The sequence below is a fragment of the Adiantum capillus-veneris genome, chromosome 10 (genome assembly GCF_014529385.1).
Source record: "Adiantum capillus-veneris isolate H3 chromosome 10, ASM1452938v2, whole genome shotgun sequence".
Classification (NCBI taxonomy): domain Eukaryota; kingdom Viridiplantae; phylum Streptophyta; class Polypodiopsida; order Polypodiales; family Pteridaceae; genus Adiantum; species Adiantum capillus-veneris.
Genome location: NC_140940.1, coordinates 26,926,493 through 26,933,851, shown reverse-complemented (window position 1 = coordinate 26,933,851; position 7,359 = coordinate 26,926,493). Strand labels below are relative to the sequence as shown.

Below are 7,359 nucleotides of genomic sequence, written 5' to 3'. Positions count from 1 at the left end.
GTTGTAGATCTGCCACAAATTCCCTATTGGATAGAGACAGCCAGGAAGCTGAATAATAAGGGTTTGAATCGACTGGGACACTTTTGGGACAGTGAGACAACAAGAGTTGGAAAACCATTGATCTTCTGGTTACCTAGTTCCAACTGAATAGCTTGGAGGTCTTGCTTGTCCACAAAGTGAGGAAAGAGCTTGACAATATATTAGTACCTATCTGTGATTCGGAGTTTGATTGGAATGCCTAGAAAAGGCTTGGATAGCACAAACCGTGGAAGACTGTAAGGCACCTGTTATGCAGAAAACAACACTAATAGAAATTTTGCACAAAATGACGAAATTGCCTGTGCAGACCTGCCTGTAGTAGAAACGGAGGCCAAAATGAGCCCAAATCAAAAATCTGAGCGGATTACGCTCTATGAGCTCTCTGGAAATATTTGTCGACTTGCGAACGCCCGCCAAACCTCACTAAAATCGGAGAAAGTGAGCAGGCGTGTGTTGGAGCAGCTGGCGAGTAAGCCCGGGAGGACGCAACCTGCTTTGATACCAATTGTTGGAATTAGGGTTGCAGAGAAACACACACAGCTTGGAGAAGATGAAGGAAGCTCAAGGCACACAATAGAGAGTGTGTTACTTAGTGTGCAATGGAAAGATAGATAGCCCCAGAGTGATGGGCATATACACAATGCAGGGGGGGAAAAACCTCCTAAAGAGGGAAAAAATGCCCCGACGGTCCTAGTGTGTTCACACACATCACTACCACATGTATATGGTAACACAGTCTCTCTCTCTCTCTCTCTCTCTCTCTCTCTCTCTCTCTCTCTCTCTCTCTCTCTCTCTCTCTCTCTCTCTCTCTCTCTCTCTCTCTCTCTCTCTCTGTGCATCTGCGTTTGTGAGTCTCCCACCGAGCAAAGGGCAGCTTCATGTGTGTGTGTGGGTGGGGGGGGGGCATGATCATGCACTCCCTGCTACAACTCACCCTCTCACTCTGCTCACTGCCACACAACTAGCCCGCTTTCCTCTGCTCGCCACTACTCATCACGCCCTCTTTCCCTACTGCACCGTCGTGTAGTTTCTCTCGCACCAAGCTAGGCTCATGCCATCCCGTCCTAACTGACCCCACCTTCCTCGTTGCACCGTCTGCAGAGCCTCCTTATTAACCTAAAAGGTTATTAAACCCTAAGAACTTGGTCACACTGTCAAGTCAAGGATGAATACCCCGAAGCTCACCGCAAGGATCCGACCAAGTTTTGCGGCAGTCGTAGCATCCCTGAGCAAGCTCACTCAGATTGGACAGCTTCAAACGGCCCTTGATCGGGTTATGGAGGAAAATCATGACATCAAAGATCGCCTTAGGAAGCTTGAGGCATGCTTCGACTCCATTGTTCATCTCGCCACTGACAAGGTAAAAGAAGTCCAAGCGAAGGTCACTCAAGCTGAGTCGGCCGCCTTTGTCAAAGTACAAACCTATGTGATAGCGGAGTTGCGCAAACGAAGACTTCAAGAAGAAAACATCCTCAAGGTTCGCATTGGTGGGATTCCCTCACCATTGTGCACCACCAAGGACACTCTCGAGGAAGCGATCACAAATCTCAACAACGTCCTTCAACCAATTAACATCAAGCCTAAAATGGTTTCTTAGATCAACGACACACATATGCAAGTGTGGCCCGAGCATTGTCTTCCCACTTTCAAGGACAAAGAGGATAAGATGTAGTTGTTACGGCAATCTTGACTCCTCAAAGGGATAAAGGTTTGGATTAGTGAGGAGTTGACAACAAGTCAACTGAAGATAAAAAATAATGAGCTCAAGAAGGTGCACGAAGCCCACAAGCAAGGTAAATGGGCAATATATTGGGGTGGTAAAGCCATCATCCAAGAGTTTCGAGCCCCTAAAAAGGGTCTACCCAACCCTCGTAGATTTTGTTCCTCCTTTTGACCCTTGACAATTGGACACTCGGTCCTTACCTGTAATGCTTTTGTGATGGTCCTAGGTCATATCTGACCTCCGCGGATGATAATCAATCTCTCTCTCTCTCTCTCTCTCTCTCTCTCTGTGTGGGTCTGTGTGTGTGTGTGTGTGTGTGCGTGTGTGTGTGTTTGTAGATCCTAAGTCACTCTCTACCTCTTTCTATCCCTCTACTATGCTCTATGGCGCGTGCAAGACAACCATGGTTTGTAAATGCATCGACGCGCACCGTGGGAAGAAAAAACATCTTCCTCTATCTCTCAATATTTTGTCCCACGGTGCGCGCAAGAGAATATAGCAACACTATGTGGGTCCACGTGCACCGTGGGACAAAATAGAAAGATCATATATATATATATATATCTACCACATAAGCAATAATCCTCATGCAAAATTTTGCACCAGAAACATAAATTTTTGCTACCTTTTATTGGGCTTGGCATGGCTATCTTGCAAAAGATAAACACTACAATGGTACATGGAGCACACTTCTAGCCTAATATTTAAATATCTTTCCTGCAGGAAGTACCTCCAATCAAGCGTCTCTCTCACTCTGTGCCTCTCTCTGTCTCTCTCTCTCTCTCTCTCGTTATCATTCTCTCTCCCTTCTTCTCTCTCATATCTAAAAAGTCATGTAATTGTTGCTGCCATGCACGGTATTCTAACGAATACATTTCTCACACATATGAAAAGTCTAATTACGTATAGTGGGCATTTAATGTGCCGTACAGTTTTAATAGATAAATCAATTTTTTACTTTAATGCATGTCCTACATTCCATTGGCGTGCTTAGTGTACCACAACAGAGAGAAACAGAGAGAGGGAGACATAGACTATCGTTCATCGTTCATCGTTCATAGAGAGAGAGAGAGAGAGAGAGAGAGAGAGAGAGAGAGAGAGAGAGAGAGAGAGAGAGAGAGAGAGAGAGAGAGAGAGAGAGAGAGAGAGAGAGAGAGAGAGAGAGTAATTGTCTCACAAACCACAACGCCATCCCAAAGAGGGTTGGAACATCATTCAGTGACATTAGACTGTTCAGAGGAAGGTCTTGTTTTCCTTCATAGTAACTCAGAAGCAGCATATACTTGCAGGTATGAGAGAGAGAGAGAGAGAGAGAGAGAGAGAGAGAGAGAGAGAGAGAGAGAGAGAGAGAGAGAGAGAGAGAGAGAGAGAGAGAGAGAGAGAGAGAGAAATGATATATTAACATCTTCGAAAGGCCAAGGAGAACTATGAGACAAAAGAATTTACAAATGGTGAGTTTGATACAATGTTTGTGTAAAAGACTGAAAAACTAAAAATTGAAAAACTGAAACTGAACTGAGCTAAAATGAAATGGGATGAAATTCAAATGAAATGAAAGGCTGAGATGCTAGAATCAAGATCCTATCCTATGAAATCCAGGAACGGTCTTTGGAAGAGATCATCAATGTCTTTCTCAATGAGTACTCTGACTGGGAGTCTCCCATGTCGTACTAGAATAGTCCGGACCTTGTAGTGCAACTTCCATCGATGTCTCAATGACCCTTGCAATTGTGGGTGTCTGGATTTCCCTAGCTCAGTGGCCCTGTCACTCTAAAAAATCAGTGATCACCCTTTGTGAGTATCTCCTATTGTCTGGTCTCCTCAAGAGGCTCTCCCTATGTCTACGTAGCTCCAATAAAAATAGCTCAAGGCATCTCTGATCTTGGTATCTCATAACTTTGGTCAATGGTCCAAAACCCTCTCTGAATAGGCAATGGAAATGGCCTCGTATCTCATAGTACTAGACTGGGCAGTGACAGATGTGATGTAACTCTGTCTCTGGCTATATATGGCATAGCTGACAAATCCTGGTCTCTGTTGGTACTCCTCTAAATCTACCTATCTCAATCTCTAACTGATGTGGTGATGTGAACATCTGTCCAATAGCACATCATAATCCATGGGATAGATAAGTGTCCATGTATGCAGGTTTGATCACAAAACCATCCTTTGTAAACTCAAGGAGATGCTCTCTGTAGAAATCCATCTTTGTGCCAAGCACACGTATAGGCTGTATCCATGTCCTCCTAGTGTATAACTGAATCAAGTTTTGTTTAATAAGCTGAGTGATCTCTGTCTGTGTGAGAGACAAGGAGGGTGCGTCCAACGAATGCTGGAAGGGGGGTAGTCTATCCATGTCAAAACCATGCAGCTTGAACCAAACTTTCATATGTGCATACCAACAAGAGGTGTCTCCCTCTGAGGCAAGCTATCAAGAAGACTCCAAATCTAGATGGTCATATTTGTCTCTGGGGAGATCCCAGATACTGTGCATGAAAGAAACAGATCTGATGAGTGCCTCAATGATCAGTGGTGGAGCAGCGAGCTCTAAAGGGATAATCTCATGTGGTATGGAGGGCTTGGTCCTAATCATGCAAGAAATCATAGATACCAGAGGCCTCTCCATGCACTTCCATCCATCAGCACTGCCAAACCGACCAGCTAGCGGTCCATCGATGGCTCCCAAATCTACACCCCATAAAGCATAGCTGATGTGACCAAAGTATCAAAAAGCCATAGTCTCGTTCGAGGTTCTTGAAACTGAACATGCGAACACATCTTCTCCATCTTCCCTAAAGACACATACGCTCTCGTTAGCCTACTCTCTATTGCTCTTCTCAAAGAAAACACTAGTCCACTAAAGACCACACCAAGGTAAGTGTATGCATTTGTATACTCCACCGTACGTCTCTTGATCATATGCAAAGGTATGTGCAGATCGCTTGACCCACTATGGTGTGGTGTTGAACACCATAACCTTGGTCTTGCCAAGGTTCAATGATAAGCCGCTATCACTAGCAAATGTGTGCAACGTATCCAAATGTCATTGCATTCCCTTTGGTGAATCTGAGATCAACACAATATCATCTGCATATAGTAGAAATGAGATCCAGGTCCCTGCTAATTGTGCTCCTCTTCACCTCTGCTCTCAATGTATTTCAAAACCTCATCCACATAAATACCAAATAAACTAGGGGAGAGTGGACAACCTTGCTTCACCCCCCCAATAGTGGAGTGAAAAAGTTTAGACACCCCCTTGGGAGTGTGGACCTGACCCACAACTGTCCTGTACAGGGTCATGATCCCCCAAAATCTATGTGGGTACATCTCCTGTAACCTGCACATCAGTTGAGCTATAGGGACTGTGTCAAATGCTTTGCGGAATTCCACAAAAGTGAAGTAGAACCTCCTACCATGTGATTCGCCCACCTCAATAATAGCTTTGAGTGTCAATATGTGATCAAGAGTGGAAAAAAATCTCCTGAACCTGCCTATTTTGATGCTCGTATCCCTGCTCTCTCTGCCCATCTACTCAATTGCTGCTCAAGAATAGAACCATATAGCCTGGCCATTGTGTGCCCGATCATAATGGTGTGATAGTTCCCAGGAATCATTGGATCTCTTGCCTTGAAAATAGGCACAACAGTCGACATACTCCGCGTGCACGTGCGAGAGAGAGAGAGAGAGAGAGAGAGAGAGAGAGAGAGAGAGAGAGAGAGAGAGAGAGAGAGAGAGAGAGAGAGAGAGAGAGAGAGAGAGAGAGAGAGAGAGACTTGCACTAGATTCTATTGACATTAATATATTGAAGGATCTAGATGCTCAAATAACCAATTCAATTGTATATATGTGTTTAGAGTAAGATGCTTTCACTAGCTTCAACATACTTTTATTCAATCATTAGATTAGAGAATAACTTCTAGTAGTTGTCGTGTAGTTTGATCAAGAGCCAGCTACTTGTACAAAGTCAGCCAAAAATATATATCATGGATACTCAACTCTCTATCTTTCTCAGAATGAAAAACACCCCTCAGAGCAAAGTTCAAGAAGCGTCTTGCCCATTGCCCGATGCTGGAAGTCACAACCATCATTTTTCCATATGAGAGAAACCACCAGTGGAGCCTCGTTTGCATCGAGCTTGATAAGCCAATTGTCTAAATTCTAAACTCAATTCGAGGAACGCATCCAGAATTAAGACTGTGAGTATTCAAAAATAGAATTTGGATTGATGTGGAATAAGGATTGCATATAGTGATTTTGTTGAAATCATAACAAACTTGTCTGGTTGCAGCTGCATATAATAAAAAGAGTGTTGCTCCTATATGGCAAGCTGTGTGGAAGTTACGAGCTAATTCTTCAGCTATGGACCACTCTACATTGGAGACACAAGAGTCTCATAAACAAAAGAACAAGGGAGTGGTGAGAAAAAGCCTGAGGATGGAAACACTGGAGTGGCCACAACTCCCAAACCTAGTATGGACCTTTCCTAGACATCGACATGATTGTTTCGGTAATAACCACTGTAAAAGAATATGAAAGTCATTCTATTGTCTAACTACTATTTGTTTTACAAAATATTTGCAGAGACTAATTATTCTTGATATCAATGGATTGTTGCTGTTTTGACAACCATATCATTCAAATGTAGGACGGAGACAGAGTTATTTTATGACCGGGCACCAAGGAATTTTTTCAATTTCTTTTTCCTAGGTTTCACAATGCTGTATGGTCTTCTATGCAGTTGAGAAACCTCAACCCCCTTGTAGCCATAGTTTGTAACATAGCCAAAATTGAGCGTTGGAAATTTAATTGTGTATTGACAATCACAATGTGCTGTCATCAATGGCCACTACCGCCCTACAAACCAAATGTACAGCTTTATGACAAACCTTTTTCTCAAATCTATGTCCCATTTGATGTTGACAACACTCTATTGATAGACAACACACCACATAAGGGATTACTTAATCCACCAGTCACAACTCTTTCCCCGCCCTCATTTGAAGGGCATGAGCATGAATTCTACCTAGAGGACATTTTGATCCTTATCTACAAAATTTGTATTGTAGCCCATTGACTATTTCAGAATATATACTTACAAATACTCTCCGAAATGCTAAATATGTACATTAATATGATTCTTTGTACTTGTCAATGTGGTGCCATGGATGTAAGTGTCAGTGTGTGTGTGTGTGTGTGTGAGTGAGAGAGAGAGAGAGAGAGAGAGAGATTAGACATCAAACTTTGCATATGTTGTACAAAATGTAAAGAAACGACACATTTTTTCATAAAGGGAGAGAGATAGACATAAAATTTCTTCTTACAACCAAATGGTTGGAATCATCTCATAGTTGAAATAAAAGATTCCAATTGAGAGAAACATGCAACAATGAAAGTCATGAATATAGATTTCAATTAAAGAATAATTTATGCCCATTGGAATTCCTCCAAGTTACATTGGAACGATTTGAACTCTGTCAGTTAGCTCTGTACAAGCAATCTCTTTTTCCCTTTGTTGCATTACTTTGGGTCCACCTAGTAAGAAATAGAACTTTGAGGGCTTGTTGTCCAGGGTCTCATCCACTATGTTGTGCCACAGT

General features: G+C 42.9%; 1 long non-coding RNA gene across 1 annotated transcript; it reads left to right on the top strand.

Moving 5' to 3' along the window:
* The first annotated feature begins 5,585 nt into the window (after window positions 1-5,585).
* LOC147448589 (uncharacterized) lies at window positions 5,586-6,837 on the top strand. Its single transcript, XR_015189509.1, has 3 exons — window positions 5,586-5,958; window positions 6,051-6,232; window positions 6,344-6,837. It is a non-coding gene; the product is annotated as an uncharacterized LOC147448589 (long non-coding RNA).
* Window positions 6,838-7,359: the final 522 nt, after the last annotated feature.